Here is a 17,828-nt window from a genome sequence, read left to right on the forward strand (position 1 = left end):
ACAAGTAATAAATTAACGTTAATCGAACATATTATATGTTCAGTCGAGTTTGATTATTATAATACCATGGTTAATTTTCTTATGTTATTCCTAGGTTGCTTATTTTTGAGATCGGCTGACATCCACTTTTTCAAAGCTTTCGCATAACCAAAAATTCACGAACGATCATCAACACGTTCTTTTGATAACTTTAGAGTGTCAGCCTTCAAATTAAAAAAAAACAAAAACAACACTTCAAAATTGTCGTTTCTCATGAAAGAGATAGTAGATAGAAGGTCTCAACATGTCTTATGGTTCGACTCAACACATTTTGTTTAATGTTTTGAGTGTGTGCTTTTTCTGAAAACGACGTCGAATAAAGGTGACAAAAGAGATGCTTGAAACCATAGCTGAGGATCCTACATTCATTACGGGAATTATGTTTATGAATATGACCTCGAAACTGTCCAACATTCTAGCGAATGGAGCTCCAAAAATTAGCCAAGATCGCAAAACCTAATTCGCTGAAGGCCGTGTCTTATAACATGACCGTATATATCGGCCAATATGTGAGTTATTTCAACCAAAAAGAGAGAGCGTGTTTCCTTGCGTCTAAAATCGATATAACCGGGCAAAAGTTTTAGTCCTCATATAACTGATATTCTCGATTTTGACGGCTGACTTTAATCACGTTTATGTATGTATATTTATTTTATATTAAAATTTTTATAAAATTAATTGAATATAATTTCTCAAGTATACCTCAACAATGTCAAAAATTATGCAGCCGAGATGTACTGTACTTTCTCTGCCCCCAATATATCCTATTGTATATATAAATCGATTAGGTTGGTCAAAATATGTGATATTTTAATGAAATTAAGTGGTGAACTTATCCTAAAATTTATAAAATTATATTGATTGGCGCTCTTGGTCTAAACCTCATACCCCTAATATAATGAATTTCGATCCCTTAGCTGGCGTTTTTCATATTAACTAATAATATTAAGTTTAGCCTCTTCGGTTGAGTATATATCACATACTGCTAAGAACAAAAATGAATACATCTTTGTTCATATTTTTAAAATTCTTAATTTATTCTTCAAAGTCTATATCGTCTCTGTCAAAGCAAAAACTAAGAGTTGTCGGCCCAATAGTTTCGCTCAAATGACGCATAACACTCAAATATTATTCCATGTTGACAGTTTGGCCGGTCGAAAGAAGAACCGAAGAAAACTGTCAATAAAGCCTTGATTTTTTACCTGCTTTGATGTAGTTTTTTCGGCTTCGGCTCACCTTTGCCACAATATCTGGCCGATTGATCGTCTATTTCCGGGTCGTAAGTATAGATTCAACACTAATCGCTAGTAATAGGTAATACGTTTCATCACATTCTGGTAGCCGGAGAGCACACAAACATTAACGCGGAATCAATCGTGCTTTCACTTTTTTTAGAATCAAAATGGTTTCCTCTGATCCTTCCGATATTCCAATCAATCAATCAAGTACCAATTACTTTATTTATTGACATGATGATCATCAGTTGATGGTAATGGCGTGCTTCGTCGTCAACGCGATCTCGACCCTCTTTAAATAATTTGTAAAAATCAAAAACACTTGTTTTCGACACACAATTACCATCGAAGGCCTTCTCCAACATTCTGAACGTTTCGGCATCAGACATTTGATTCCGCATACAAAATTCAATGGAACTTCTTTCTTGAATAATTTCACACGTCGTAAAAATCGCGGAATGCACTTTATGTACTTCAAAGACAAGCGTGTACTAAACACTAATAACTATTTCAATATGACATTTGACAAAGATGTCCCTGATAGTCATACCAACTTAGAAAAAATATACTTATATGGAATGGGTTTTCGCCTAAAATTAAAATTTAGAAGTCTTTCCAAATTTTTGCCCACAGTAGCATGTTTCATTTCAGAATGATTTAAGTATTATATAATTTTCGCTAATGGGAAGTAAAATATAGTAATAAAACTAGGTGAGTGCATGACTTTCAAAATAAGTTAATAGGTATTATTCAAATGTGATTGTAATACATTCACAATTTCGTCGACAAATGAAATTGAACCTTTTCTATACCAACACCTCAAGGTGCTTAGCCGGCTATGATCCTTCCAGTTGCAAGAGTATAAAATTTTTGGTTACGACCAAGCTTAGTCCTTCCTTACTTGTTTTATATAAGTCTGGGTCAAATTTGATCAGATAGATGAATGAGTTTCTTAATGAAATTGGAAAGCCAAATAACTCCGCTTTTTGGAACGCTTGTGATAAGACTGACTTGTTAGGAAATACAGTTATGTGGTAACTATTGTACGCCTTTATTGATAATTTTTCAAGATATTGTGAGAGTATAGTGCCCAGCATTTGTTATATTTCAAATTATTATTAGGATATGCTTTCAAACCGAAAATTGCAGGATTGGCTGCATAGAACCTAAAAAGCTTTTACTAAAATCACTTCAAATTTATAAATCAAACCGCCGAATTTCTTAAAGATTAATTACTAAAGAAATTTCCAGCGAAAAATAACAATTTTAGCATAGTAATTTCAGCTGTTTGTAAGCATGTAAATACAAATCCGACTGAAAATTTAAATTACAGCTTGCGACGGCTACCACAGCCACCCAACCTTGATTACAGCTCTCCCATCTTCCTTCATGGATCCTCCTAAAACCAAATGAAATTAAGTGTTTACTCATGGAAAAGTCTTTAGACTCGCGATGAACGATGTGCGCCATGGCTGCAGCGTCCATTCTTCATTTTGGTTTTGTTAATTGAATTCGCTGGCGCGTTCCAGCTGTTTGTTTAGCAACGCATTGATTTGATACGCTCGCGTTGGCTTTTAGCATATTTGATTTGCCGCGGCCCTTCTTGACGAATCTACCTACAGAAATCGCTGCCGTTAGTACGCATTTAATGAATTGTAGAAAGAAATCGCTCAGCAGTATTTATGTACATGACTGTGTTCTTGTTAATTTAGCGAATCATTGAAAGGTTGGTAAACAACTAAAACAATTCAACGAAAATATTTTATGCGGGAATTTTTTTGATGATTACATTGTCCACGAAATTTGGAAAATATATCCAAACCAGAAATTTTCTTAAACCCATAATTATTTGTCTGTTTGCATAATAGTTTGACGCATAAATCATGTGAATAATGAAGTTGCAAATTCGATTTCATCTTATCATTATGAAAAGACGTTTTCTATGTTGAGAGTTCTAAACTATCTTCTTCCTTTAATTTTTGTTTAAAATATAAAATATGGACTGATTTATATGGTATCAAATGAAAAACTTCCCAACCGCTGTTTTCCAAGACAACAAGCAATAACTGTTGATGAAAAGTTATTGCTTGGTGTCTATTCGTAACTTCCGGCCGTTACAGATATTCGGTTTAAAGTTAATGCAGCCAAGAACTAAATCGGAAAATTCACACTCCTACTTCCGTTATATAAGTATTAAGTTCTACGCATGTATATGATTCCTTCACTTTACAATATACATACTTATTAAGCACCAATGAAGATATCGGTATATAGTACAACTTTTCATACCATAAATAGAGTCAAAATCATCATATAAAACAGATAAATCTGTTGAAGCCACCATACACTGAACGTGTGTATTCCAGTGCCTCTGATTGACTTTTTATTGAACATATCGGTCAATCTACGAGGCCTTTTGAGTAAAATATACAAAAGAGAGGAATTAACAACTGACCACGAAATACATAATCCGGAAAGCTTACCCTAGCTAATGGTATCTATTCAGGTTTAAAGTGGATAATAATTCTAAAGATATTTTAATGAAGGAGACAGGTAATGAGTGAAGTTTATTTGTGGATGACGAAGAATGTTATCAAAGAAGTAGCTTATAAGATTCGTAGATGACACTGCATGGTAGAAATTATTTCATTTTACTTCGGTGCCATCTTGTTCTTCATGCGAAATGTTCTACTGGTGGTCAATTCGTCTCACTATTTACTTGAATACATTGATGTATTACTCCGTGTACATCTTCAGATTATGGAATGGATTTCCGAAGATCATATTATTTTATTGATATAGGGGGAAATTATACGCCCTTGAGTATGTGATATCAGATTTCATATGAACCAGAATTTCTTATTTATCATAAGTGGGTTTCTTAATGCATTATTGGTATGAAAGACATTACGACATGAATCCCGATCGGACAGCGTCCAGTTAGAACTCATACAAAAATTAAAATATGGATTTTACTGAGGACAAAGAGTTAACTTGACCTTTAACGATTTTTTAGGGGCCAGAAGCATCTTGCGACTGCACACCTGCTAGTAGTTGACCAACGCTTGCTGAGCTGGTCTGAGGGCCAACAATCCAGTTGTGAACTACTAAAATCCAAGGGAGCTTCTATACGTTCCTAGGAAGCTCATCAGCCTTTCGGTTTCCTGCAATACCGCTTTGGCCAGGCAGCCAAACCAGTCTTATCATAAAATAACTAGATGTTAGAGATAAACAGTGTAGACATTAGTTTAGCATAGCCAGCGTACTCAAAGCTAATATCACTGCCTCACTAACTATTAAGGTGGTCAGTCAACACTCTGATGGAGATGCCGCTACAGTTGTCAGGAAACCTAAAATTCGAGCTGATGGAAAGTTCCCGAGAGTGTACTCCACTACCAGCCACCAACTCCACGCAACGCTTTGATTCATGTGTAACAACAAAACTATAAGTCACTCATATTCCCCCGATGACAACTGATGAGTCGACGTTGCGAGTTTTCGAGAGAAAAGTTCTCGAAAGATTTATGGTCCCCGGCGAATACCGCCTCCGGAACGGTGAGCTGTAAGAGATATACGACGACATCGACATAGTAAATTAAAAGAACAAAAAAGCCAGTATCAGAGGAAGAGGAAGACCTCCACTCCGTAAACCAAGTGGAGAAGGACCTGCCATGGATTCCGAAAAAAAGAAACGTGTTCAGGATAGTTTCGGCTATAATCTAAGATTTACTGAGTCTGAAGAAGAAGAAGTCAGCTGGCTAGTTGAACACTCGAATACAAGTGCTGTCCTTTCTACTTCCTCAAAATTGGGTATGGCGGTAACGTGGGGTATTCATTGCGGAAATAATTGACATTTTTATTGGTAGTCACCGAATCTACCAAAATAATATGTAAGATGGTTTAAAAACTATAATTCACAAATGAAGTACATTAAAAGAATTTAATAAAGGAAAATCACTGATAGTCGTATATTTATATTACATATTTAAAGCTCATTGGCATTAAAAAGGTTAGCACACATATCCTCTGGTTCAGTTCATTATTAATAGCAATTTTTCGTGTTTAAATGGAAATGACCACGAAGATAGGAAAGCTCGTGTGCTTCGTCAAAACAAAGTAAGCGCTGACCCAAGTGTTTTGCCAGCGTCAGTCCCTCGTCCTGCAGCACTTGAATTTCATTTGCCAAAAAGCTTCTGTTTCTCATTTTCAAAGCTTGAAATTTATGCGTGTGCGTCGCGGAGAAATGGAGCCAGCGCACAAAATGAGTCCGCTGGACGGGGCATGCAATGAAGAGCAGGGATAGCGCAAAAATAAGCATTATAGTGTGATTGAGTGAGTAATTTTTTTGTAGGTTGTTATCGGTGTTCGAACATCATAAAATTCTGTGAATGATATAGAATAACAACATATATACATATACGAATCTAGATGAGTATATACATATATTTATGTACATCATATGTATATATATTTACTCTGTTGCTGGTCCACTTCAAGCTTGTCCTAGTTGTGTTTGTTGACTTCGCATATGTTGTACGATAGAGAGACCACAAAGTCATTACGAAAACAAAATACGCTCACATAGATAATAATTCAGATGCCCTGTTAGCGGACACAAAATACAGCAACTGTGAAATGGAGCCTTAGTGTTGATGTTGAGTTTAAGCCTTGAGAAAGTGCTAGAGGAAGGGGATGGGCAATGGCAGCTTCCTCGCAGAAAATCCGGAACTATTGAAAATAACAAGTTTACTATCATCATCTTGGGTTTTTGCTTTGCATATCGTCACCTGAAATTCAAAATAACGTATCATCAAAAAATTCGAAATTGAGTGTCTTATTGATTATGATTCACTACTTCAAATTACAAACACAATATTACATAAGTCCAACGTTTTCAGATTCTGCGCTCAGACATGAACCAGTTTTAACCAATATTAAAAATTTGTTTGACTCATGTTTCATTTTATGTCGTGTTTAATTCATGCCACTGTAAATTTCCGAAAATGTTGTTACGTTATTTTGCATTTCAGGTGACGATATAGAGTACAGCCTTATCTTTATATTGAATTTCATAAAAAAATACTATATAGTATATGATTCATTTTACACTCCATGTTCTCTTGTTGATATGAAAATTTAGTACATGAATATTTGAGACAACGAAACCTAAGCATTATAGTCGGTTTTTTATTAGAATTTCTCTAGAGTTAGTCATATTACTAAACTAGTTTAAGTTAGGTTAAGTCCTAATAAGTTTAAGTTAGGTTAAGTCCTAATAAGGGGACAGCCAATAATGCCGGTCCGTTGTTGTACCTAGCACTCCTATAAAATTGATCATTAAGACACTCATAAATCGACAAAGCACTGTGAAGCGATCTCAAATTTGTTGAGACAGGTAATATCAGTTTCGGCTAAGTCCTCTATTTTGCCGAAGGTAAGACTATCTAGATGTTTCAGCCTCAGTCCCGCAAAGGATAGACAATGTGGAAGAAAGTGTCTGGCGTTTTCCACCACATCCTGCTCCACACAACTTTAAACTTGCGGCTGAGGAGATATTTAGCCTTACCGCATGAATTCCTATTGGGCAATGTCCCAGGGGAACTTTACTAAGAGCGAGTTGTTCATTAGATCGCAGTCATACAGAAGCGGGTCGTCAAATAGCTCACTCGCGGTTCATTTGTCCGTCGCTAGAATGCAAGATACCAATGAAGATTCAAGGCGTAGATTGCACCCTCTTGCTAGCTCATCGGCTTTGCAGTCTCCAGTGATTCCGCTTCCGCGAGTCTAGTGATGGAGTAACTTAATGCTATTTCTAGTAATGACAGACACACTTTGGCGCACAGTTGGCGAGCTCAATGCTAATATCGTCGCTTTGTTGTCGGAATGAATGCTCACCTTTCTGAAAGAAGCCTCATTCCGGAGCAATAAATCATCTAACTATCATTAAACTACACTTTATTTCCATGGACCGCTGTATATGTGCAAGTTTCAATACGACAATATTTTCTTCAAACTGTCGTTATTTCTTATAATGAGTCCTACATTCATAGCAATGCTAAAAAAAATATAACTGTTTGCGAAATTTTGTGTTGCCATTTCAGTCGTAGGCAAACGAGGCTAGTTGAACACTCGCATGATCTGTTAAAAAAAGGCTATTGAAAAAAGAACCTCTACTTGGATGACCCGCTAGCTGTAAAACTTTTTCTTTTTTCTGTCGTGTATATACCATAGATTGTGACGAATTGTCTTTATGTATTAATTCCGACAGGGTATTTAAGTAAAAATTGAGTCAGAAAGTAAACCCAAAGCGCTTTGGTGGAAAAGTCAGCGCTCAGCTGCCACCCCTTACCACCCAAGTAAAACGCAGCCTCCTTGGCTACCCGCTGGCATTATCTGCGAGTTCTTGTGCTACGGATGACCAACACGCTGCTTATGCCGTTCCCGCAGCCGTTCGATGCCACTTTCATCGCTGCTTTGCTGGATTCATGCATAATTCAGCAGCACATTCAAAATGATTATTCTTTATGGGACTGTTTATTTCAACTGACCATTTATTTCATTTTTCCCGATTTCGACTTTTTTCCTTTATTATACTTGCTCATTTCATATGTGCTTACATACATACATACACGTACACATATGTGTAATAACTGCGCATATTTGTGTCTTTTCGGTTTTATTGTATTTTTACAAATATTTTTTGGATGTTCTGGCTCCATATTCATTCCTGCTCGCTCTTTATTTTCTTTCAGATTATTTTGTTATATCTGCATATAGTACATATATGTACATACTTCCAAGCCAATTTAATAAAGGCAGTGTTGGATTGTTAGGGGAGTGTCTCTAAAATAAGCACTTACATTATCTGAGAAAGTCACCAAAGTTAGTTCTATGGTTCTCTGATACCATAGCCAAGCCTATAATATTCTACGGAATATTTATATAGTTGAAGGCGTGGAAAAAACAAGATTCGCGAAAAAATTTGCAAGTGTTTAACGTGCGGCTCTCATCAGTATTTGTGGTGCACTGCGAACAACTCCATATGCCTTGTTGCATATAGCTGCTCTCAGAATCAGATAATCTGTATAATTAGATGACTGCGCGTCATGGACAGGAGAGGGCTCTTTTTTATGGATGGCATCTTCACGTACTTTGATTTCATTTCAAAGTATGAGCTGAACGCCGCCTATGAGTATTCAGTATGGGCTCAAAAGCAGTGAAGGGATGTTTAGTCTCCTTCTCTGTAGCATCGACTGACTACATGATTAGGCTGGTTTAGGTGCTTGGCCACAGTGGTATTGCAGGGCTGCTGAGCTTGCTGTAACAGCTACTTTAGTCTCAATAACACGGAATGGAAACGGGTAGGAGCTCCGGTGGCTTCTCGTGGGTTACTTCTGGATTGTTGGGCCACAGACCCACGCAACTACAGATGGCAGTCGTAAGGTCCTAATGGCTCAGGTCTACTTAAATTGACATTCCCCATAAGCTGTTTTGAAGATGATGAGGTAGAATTAACTCAACACTTACTTCTCGAAAGTTCCGCCTCTGCCAGATCAAGGCAAAAAAAACTCGGATCCCATACTTTTATAAAGAAATAAAACAGCTAAACAGATTTGTGTTATATTTAGGGCACTTCATCGATAGCTGACATCCAATTACAGCAGTTTCAATGGCTTCTCAAAGTACAGTGCATAAAAGTCTAAGTTCGATTTACCACACTATTTAGAGGAATAAAGCATTGAATGTCGATAATATGCAAACTGCAAATGCATTAATGGTATTATATACTGTTACTCGAATGACAAAAGAAGAATTTATTTTTGTTGATAAAATAATTCTTTAGTTTTGTGTAACTCTTGACTGTTGCTGCTTTCTATCAAATAACAATAGTCCCTCCCAATTTCTAAGCCACTGTTAACTTACAACTATGTGCCAATTGCACATTTCAAATGCCATTCAAAATGAAAGCTTCGTATCTATTGAACCGTTTGGCAACTTACGAAGGACTTTCGGTGGAACTTCACTCTGCACCTCGTCCTGAAACGAAATTTAAGCTACACAAACCATTATGCCATGCAATGCTATACTCAAGTATATACATATATATACATATATTTAGTGGCGGCGAGATACGCACCTCCGGTATATTTGTACTATCACGACCAACGGCGTTATTTTGGCAACATCATGCTATTCGGTTACTTGCTGTACATACGAATATACACGAGAGTGTGCATTTACGTGGGCTCCAATAACATCTAGGATAGCTAGATGGGTATAGACCCACACCCATATATGTATGACCACATACACACATGCACACGCGGGGAATGCTTGTGGCATTATTATACTCGTATTGTTTGTGCGGTCAAAGTGGCCAAATAAATTTTATTTGTTTTCTCCGCAATTGAATAAAATGTTCTTTTAATGTTGTGCTGAAAAGTTTCAATCGCACACTGGCTGGTGGTTTATTGCAAAAGGGGATTAGTCTCCTTGCACACTTGCAGTTGGTTGGCCCCGCACTTGATGCCATACCAGCAGACCAAACGTGTACTTTATGCCGTGCTTGATGCCTGGACAAATGGCGCCTATGTAGACACTATCGCCATCGGCCGATACCATGCATATCTGGCCAATCGTTCGATGTTTTGATAATCATTTTCCTTTATTTGTACACATTTTGTTTTTATTGTTTCCCTGGGTAATGCTTGCCCACATGGAAATAAATACTTTGGATGTGTGCATATGTTAAGCATTCGCCCAACAGCTTTTAACGGTTTTTGTTGTAGCATTTGCCGTCGAAATTGTGGAATATTAAATCACTTCATTGTGAGGGTATGATGCAACCAAATTGCTAAGTATAGTCTTTACGCCGCTTTAGTTTTATGTGCAAAATATTATTCTAAGGAGTAAAAATTTATACTTCTAAGCAGGAATATTTTGAGTCAGATTGAAATTCGATCTACACAAAAAATTTCCAAGATTATTTATTCGATTTCGATTGGCTCGGGCCTCATCGATTTCCGAACCGCAAGTAGAACTTCAGATAGTAAACCATTCTCAATATATTAGTATGCATATCGTGTTATAACGATGAGCAAAAACAGTAAGACTTTTTCACAATTTTAAAATTCTTAATTTATTCTTCAAAATCTATGTCGTCCCCCTCAAAGTAATCCCGCTTGGCACGAATACACTTGTGCCAACATTTTTTCCATTCCTCAAAACAGTTGTAAAATTTCTGGAATAGCCTTCAATTCGTGTAGCGATTCACGTTTAATGTCTTCAATTGCCTCAAATCGTTTACCCCGGAGCAGGTATATGAGTTCGCTGAATAGCCAGAAATCACACGGAGCTCAATCACGTGAATACGATGGTTGCGGAACGATATTGGTTGACAATTTTGCAAAAAACTCACGAAGAATCAAGCCCATATTTCCGGCCTCTTTTACGAATAGTTTCGCTCAAACGACGCCGAACTGTCACCAAACCTTGATTTTTCACTTACTTTGACGTGGTTTTTCCGGCTTTTGCTCACCTTTGCCACGATATTCGACCGATTGTTCGTCTATTCCGAGTCGTAAACATGGATTAAAGACTCATCGCCAGTAGAAATACGTTTCATGACATCCTGGTAGTCGGAAAGCAATGTGGTTTTCGAAAAAATTTAATGATCTTTCAAAATGGTTTTCACTGATCCTTCCAATACTCCAACGATGCCTGTAAGATCTCTGACGGTTAATCGTCGATTCTTAAGCACTAATTCCTTTATTTTATTAACGTGTTGATCATCATGATTTTGATGGCCGTCCTGAACGTGGTTCGCCGTTAACGTGTTCTTGACCTTCATTGAACAATTTGTTCCAATCAAAAACACTTGCTCGCGGCAAACAATTATCACCGAAGACAAATTTAATGAACTTCTTTGTTGAAAAATTCACTCATCGAAAGAATCGCCGAAAGCACTTTATGTAGAAGGACAAGCGTATCCGACACTTGTAACCAATTAAAAAAGCCATAAATTTGGTTTGGAAAATTATTTTTATTTATTTTAAAGTACAAAATGTGTGAAAATAATCATAAATTCAGGACCAATTCACTTGTTCCATGTGACCACCTTTTGCCTTAACTATGGCCTTCGTCAAAAAACGCAAGCTGCCCGAATGTGACTAACCGGTATTTTGGCCCCACTCACGGACAATGTCTTTCTTCAGCATCTCGAGACTAGTGTATTTTTTATTTCGGACCTTGCTCTCCAAAATGGCCCAGAGAGAATAATCCATTGCATTCGCATCTGGTGAATTCGAAAGCCATTGTGTGATCGTAATGAAGTTCGGAACGTTGTTTTTCAGCCATTCTTGGTTCACTCGCGCTTTGTGAGACGGTGCTGAGTCTTGTTGAACCGCCATGGTTTGCGACCGAAATGTTTGTTTGCCTACGGCTTCAAAGCAACCTCCAGAACACTTTCCCAATAATATGTCGCCATGGCGCATTTACTTTGACGCCAGGCTCAATGAAAACAATTAGAGAGCGCCCATCTGCGGTGACAACGGCCCAAACCATTATTTGTGGCGGGTGCTGTCTCCTGGTGGGCAATCAATGACTTAGATTCTCGTATGAACGGTCGGTCAAGTAAACCCTATCGTTTTGAGAGTTTACGAATTGCTCAATTGGAAAAAGTTTTTCGTCAGAAAACGCAATGTTCGGAATTTAACCGCATTCGGCCAAGCGAAGCAACTGCTTCGCTCTCTCGAGTCTTACTTGTTGCTGCTTCGGTGTGAGATCATGGGCCTTTTGGAACTTGTAAAGCTTGACCTTGAGCTCATTTTTCAAAATGCGTCGGATGCTTGCGGTCGGATATTTTCAGTTCTTTAGCCATTTGATTGGCACTTCGTCGTGGATTTCGCTCAAGTCGCTTCTTCACTTTCCGAACTGCGCGAACTGTCTGAAGTTGATTACACTTCGAGTGCCGGACCCTGTAAACACTAACGATTAAAAAAATATTTGGACGAAAGTGTTTCTCCCGTGAAATTTTTGTTCAAAGAAGTATATTGGTATGATCGGTCAGTTGTATGGCAGCTATATGTTATAGTTGTCCGATATCAGCGGTTCCGATCAGCAGCCTTCTGGTGAGAAAAGCACATGTGCAAAATCATACCGATACCTCAAAAACTGAGAGTTGCCCACTTATGGCAAAAACGTCGTGTTTAAAATGTATTCTTTGAGTCAGAAGCTACAACTCAGAACAACATTTATACTGAACTAATAAATGCGAACCATTGTCAGGCTGGAGTGAGTGCAAGTCGATTGGTTTGCCGTAATAATTTGGCGTATTGTCCTTAAAAAAGTGTTGAAAAACTATCACATACGTTATTAATAAGAATTTAAAAAATAAGAACGGCAAATTGTATAAAATTTTCTTGGCACATTTTATGAATATTACCAAAATAGTGCCGTGTCCGGTAATTGAAACGTACTCATTTCCGTTTATAGGAATTAGTTTTGTAAGAACATATTAATGAACAAGTAAGAAAGGACTAAGTTCGGGCGCAACCGAACATTTTATAATCTTGCAACTTGCAAGAATCAAAGGAGTAAAACGTCGAAGGATCGAAATCCAAGCAATTTTATATATGTAGGGCGTTCGTGTTGGCACGTCCTTATACGACGAGTTTCTAAGAAGAAAGAGAACGATCTTCGAATTTTATTTGACACAAAAGGAAAAGAAAAGCATACATAGCAAAATGTCAAAGTAGCAGGTAGAGTTACCATGCTTAATACAATTATAATTAACTCTGAAATGAGTGGCGGTGCTGCCACATATTTATATACATACATATACTAAATATATTATAACTCATACACTGACCGACATATTTGGCATAAGGTTTGTTAGAAAAACGAAAATCATTATATGGTACATTTGTATATAATATATGGGAGTTGGGGGTAGAAGCGACCCGATTTTATCTACTTTCCTCAATACGGATACCACATACTAAAAACCAATGAAGTATTTTTTTTAATTTAATTTTGTCTATTTTTAGCAAAAATATACACTGTTATGAGTAAAACACGCTTCGTAAGTTTCGTTGGGATAACTCACATATTGGCCTAAGTATTGGTCTGATTCCACCCATTCTTGATATTCAGACATACTCTTATAAGAGAAGGATTATCCCTTAATTTCAGTTAAATATATCACACATTGACCAACATTTTCGATCAAAAGTCAACTACAGGTTCCCGGGGTCTAAATATTCGGTGCCTAGAGGCTCGAACAGTTTTTATGGGATTTAAATAATTTTTAGTCTAAGGTGGCACACTCTGAAGACATTATTCGTGCAATGTTTTATCCCGTTATATTAATTGCTTCTTGATTTGTGTTCTGGAAACTGAACGAATCAATGGAATTGTAAATTATGTTATATGGTAAGTAGGCGTAGTTGTTGTCCATTTTCACAAAGTGACATAAGAATGTTAAAAGAATGTCACGTACTAAATTTTGACGAATTCGGTTTGTCGGGTCTTGACGTATGTGAATCCATGTACAATTTTCACACCAGCTTCCGTTAAGCTCTCTTATACCATCTCGATGGTAAAATTTAATTGTCTCTGGCATATTTAGTTATTGATTTATCGCACTTTTAGTAGTTTTTAACAGTACCGTTATATGGCGAGTGAACGGGCTTATCCTCCGATTTCATCCATTTTCATACTGTCGGTAGAAGTTCTTGTAAGATTTGCACTCCGAATATTTGGTTGTTGTAGCTTAAGTGGTTTAGGAGATATATACATTAAACTTATTAGAGGGCGGGGCCATGCCCACTTTTTAAAATTTTGTTGCCCACAGATAGCCTTGCTACTGCTATCCTTTGTACCAAATTACAGCTTTATATCTTAATTTAGTGCTTAGTTACGGCACTTTATATATTTTCGGTTATTGGCGATTTGTGGGCGTGAAAGTGATCTGATTACGCCCATCTAAGAACTCGTAAATTTTTTTTGTACTAAGAAACCCACATACCAAGTTTCATCGAGAAACTTATCTCAACTTTTACTCAAGTTACACCTTGCACGGATGGACGGACGGACGGATGGACGGACAGACAGACAGTCAACCGGATTTCAACTTTTCTCGTCATTCTGATCATTTATATATAATAATCCTATATTTATTTCGCTTTGTTTTAGATGATACGTACAGCCGTTAGGTGAACAAAACTATGTATAATACTCTGTAGTAACTGGTTGCAGGAGTATAAAAATCTCGATCTCGATTAGAGAAATGTTACTGTTCCAGTAATTGTAGTGTGTTTTAAGGAAGGTTTATATATTAAAGTGAGAAAAATTTTTTTTACAAAGGGCGTTCCAAAGTAAACAGGACTTTTTGAATCTAGCGCCCCCATGCTGGCGCCATCTACATATACTTCTGTCGACTGGTGCGTTAGAATCTGCTATCTTTATCGATTGCCCAGTGAGAATTTCATGATATTTCATTGATTGGAAGTGAAGTTATTGCGTTTTAAGGTTCAGAAAGTTTGTGTTATTGATGCGAAAATGAGCTTCGAACAAAGAGCCAACATTAAATTTTGTTTTAAAATTGGAAAAACTTTTACCGAAACGTTTCAATCGATGAAACAAGTTTATGGCAATGATTATCCTATCCCGTAGCAGAGTGCACCAGTGGTTTCAACGTTTTCAAAGTGGCCGTGAGGACATAAATGACGATCAACATGTGGGCCAATCAAAATCCGTGATCACCGGAAATTCCATCGAAACTGTGGGTGAATTCATCAAAAATCAGTCGAAATCAACAATGAAATTCATGGAAATGGAATTGAACATCTCCAAAACATCGGTTTGTCGCATTTTGACCGAACATTTGGGCTTACGAAAGGTGTATGCACGGTTTGTTCCGCACAAATTGACTGACGACCAAAAATTGCTCAGAATCCAACATTCGAAGGACGATTATTTGACCAAAAATCACATTTTAACCATTAACCACTCCCCGTATTCACCTGATATGGCACCGTGCGACTTCTTCCTTTTCGGAAAAATGTATTTGCCCATGAAAGGAAAGCGTTATGCAGACGTAGAGACCATTCAAAAGGCTTGCACCGGCATACTGGCGGCCATACCGGCCAACGAGCTAAAACACTCGTTCGACATGCTTTTGGACCGTGCAAAAAGCTGTATTGAAGCAGAAAGAGACTATTTTGAATAAAATAAATTGATTTTGCATAAAAAAACCATTTGTTTTGTTTTTTTTTTTTGAAGTCCTGTTTACTTTGGAACGCACCTTGTACATAAGGAACACCCTAAAGCACATGTAAAGAATCCATTAAAATTTTTTATGATGAGATTTTATCTTAATTCTTAAATATTTAGAACAATACGTAACTCTAAATAATATCTTTACAAATTTATAAAATATGAAATAAATTTTAGGAGGCCTATTTTGAAGGATCGAAAAGCTATGGATGTCAAAATAATATAACCATAAAAGTATTAATCAAATACGATCACGAAGCCAATTCGCCGATTACGTGCAAATTTTTAACGCCAGACATTTACATTTTTATGAGTTCATTTGTTGACGCGGCATATACAAGCACATATACAGTAGATCCCAAATGTATGCTGCATTTTTACACGAAATTTGTACCTAGCAAATTATAGATAAAAAATAAATAAATATGTTGAATATATGAAGGACTGTCCCTGTTTTGGTTGAATATCGGTGGCAACAACTGTATTAAAAACCGATAGAATCGTTACTAGAACCTTCGGAACTATTGGAGAGGCAATAATAATAAATAAGGAATCGGTAAAAAAGGTTGTCAGAAAGTCAAATCAATGGTTGAACTTATTATACACCAAGCAGGTGTAATAGTTTATATTGTTTAAATAGTATTTTTTTTTTACAAAATTCGATTTTGTTATGCAACCTGTTGGTATTGAAGGTGAATACCGGTTATAACGAAATTCTAACTATTTACTCTGATCCGGAGAATTTAGTGGATGCAGAAGCAATTCATCTTTTAGGTAACTTCACCTTTGTTTCTATTTATTTGTTAAACTGTGCTTTGCTAAGATGAATCAATAAGTATGTACTTCTTTGATTTCAGCCTTAAAACGTCGCTCTAAATATTCGATTTTTAAACTTCTCCAAATTTAAAGATAATCTACGAGTATTTAATTATATTCGTATCCTAACTCACTGACACCGTCGTTTCCCCGCATAACTCTTATTTGAACTATGGATTGGTATGATGGGGACAACTCATTATTGGTCCTTGACATCAATAATTCAATAGATATCAATTGAGTTTCAGAAATAATTATTTATCAATATTTATTTTGATTTTTCCAGTCCTCGAAACACTTTTCATAAGTACTTTTTGGGATGGCCTTCACCTCCTTCAGCAAATTTTGTTTTATCTCTTCGACCGACTGAAAACGGGTTCAACGGAGCAGCGATTTCAGTTTGGGTATCGAGTAAAAATCACACGGAGCCAAATCTGCTTATACGGTGGTTGATCGATGGTATTTATTGCGTTTTTGGAATAGCTCGATGCGATGGTTCATTATCATCGTGTAAAATCCATGAATTGCTCTTCCATAATTCTAGACGATTCCGACGGATGTCCAACCAGAAAATAATGGGCATCACTTCGATTTTTGATTGGCTTTGGCGCAGTTTTTTTTGGTTACGGCTCATTGTTTCTTTCCTCCATTCCGAAGATTGTTGACTTGTTTACATGTCAAACTCATGAACCCATGTCTCATGAAGTTATAATTCGACATGAATGGATCGGATTAAAAAAATATTTTGGACGAAAGTGTTTTCCCGTGAAATTTTTGTTCAAAGAAGTATATTGGTATGATCGGTCAGTTGTATGATATATATTGCGAACTTCGAACGATAAAACATGTCCAAATAGGAGTACAGTAAGCACTATTTAAAAAAAAAATCAGCTTTATCGGGACGAGTCGAGCAAAACCGTGTTTCATACCCAAAATATCCACTAAAATCATTCGAATGGACTCACGAGACATGTCGATGGCTCTATTGTCATCTCTCTAACACTTGCCTGAAGATTTTCAAACACCAAACTCTTCACTATTTTAATATTTTCATAGTTGAAAAGGTCGAATGTTATTCCGAATGAGGCATGCCTCTCTCGATCTCTCGATCGACTTTGATGAAACTGAATCACCGTAAACCTTTTCTAACATTCGCAACGATTGCGCACACGAAATTTGGTTGGAAATTTCAAATTTGAGACCAATTCTTTGTTCGATATTTTTATCCATTGCAAAAATCGCAATGCACTACTGAGTTGTACCGACTTAAGCAGCTTTACAGAAACTGTTTGACAGATCGCGCTCATACTGATCTGATCTGTAATAGGACCATCTTGGCAACCTTGCCCAAAAGTAATGCGACAGCGGTAGAGTTTTACATTTTCGTAGGTCACTGTATGCAGCTTGTGTAGCTGGTAATTATCAATTACTTTTATTTATAAATAATTTTAATTGCACTGC

At 36.9% G+C, this 17,828-nt stretch overlaps 1 long non-coding RNA gene across 1 annotated transcript; it reads right to left on the bottom strand.

Annotated features, from left to right (window-relative positions):
* Positions 1 to 5,195: 5,195 nt before the first annotated feature.
* Positions 5,196 to 6,065, bottom strand: LOC126762083 (uncharacterized). The gene is made up of 2 exons (XR_007667416.1): positions 5,750 to 6,065; positions 5,196 to 5,656 (listed from the first exon to the last, which is right to left on the bottom strand). It is a non-coding gene; the product is annotated as an uncharacterized LOC126762083 (long non-coding RNA).
* Positions 6,066 to 17,828: the final 11,763 nt, after the last annotated feature.

This window comes from Bactrocera neohumeralis, chromosome 6, assembly GCF_024586455.1.
Source record: "Bactrocera neohumeralis isolate Rockhampton chromosome 6, APGP_CSIRO_Bneo_wtdbg2-racon-allhic-juicebox.fasta_v2, whole genome shotgun sequence".
NCBI lineage: Eukaryota > Metazoa > Arthropoda > Insecta > Diptera > Tephritidae > Bactrocera > Bactrocera neohumeralis.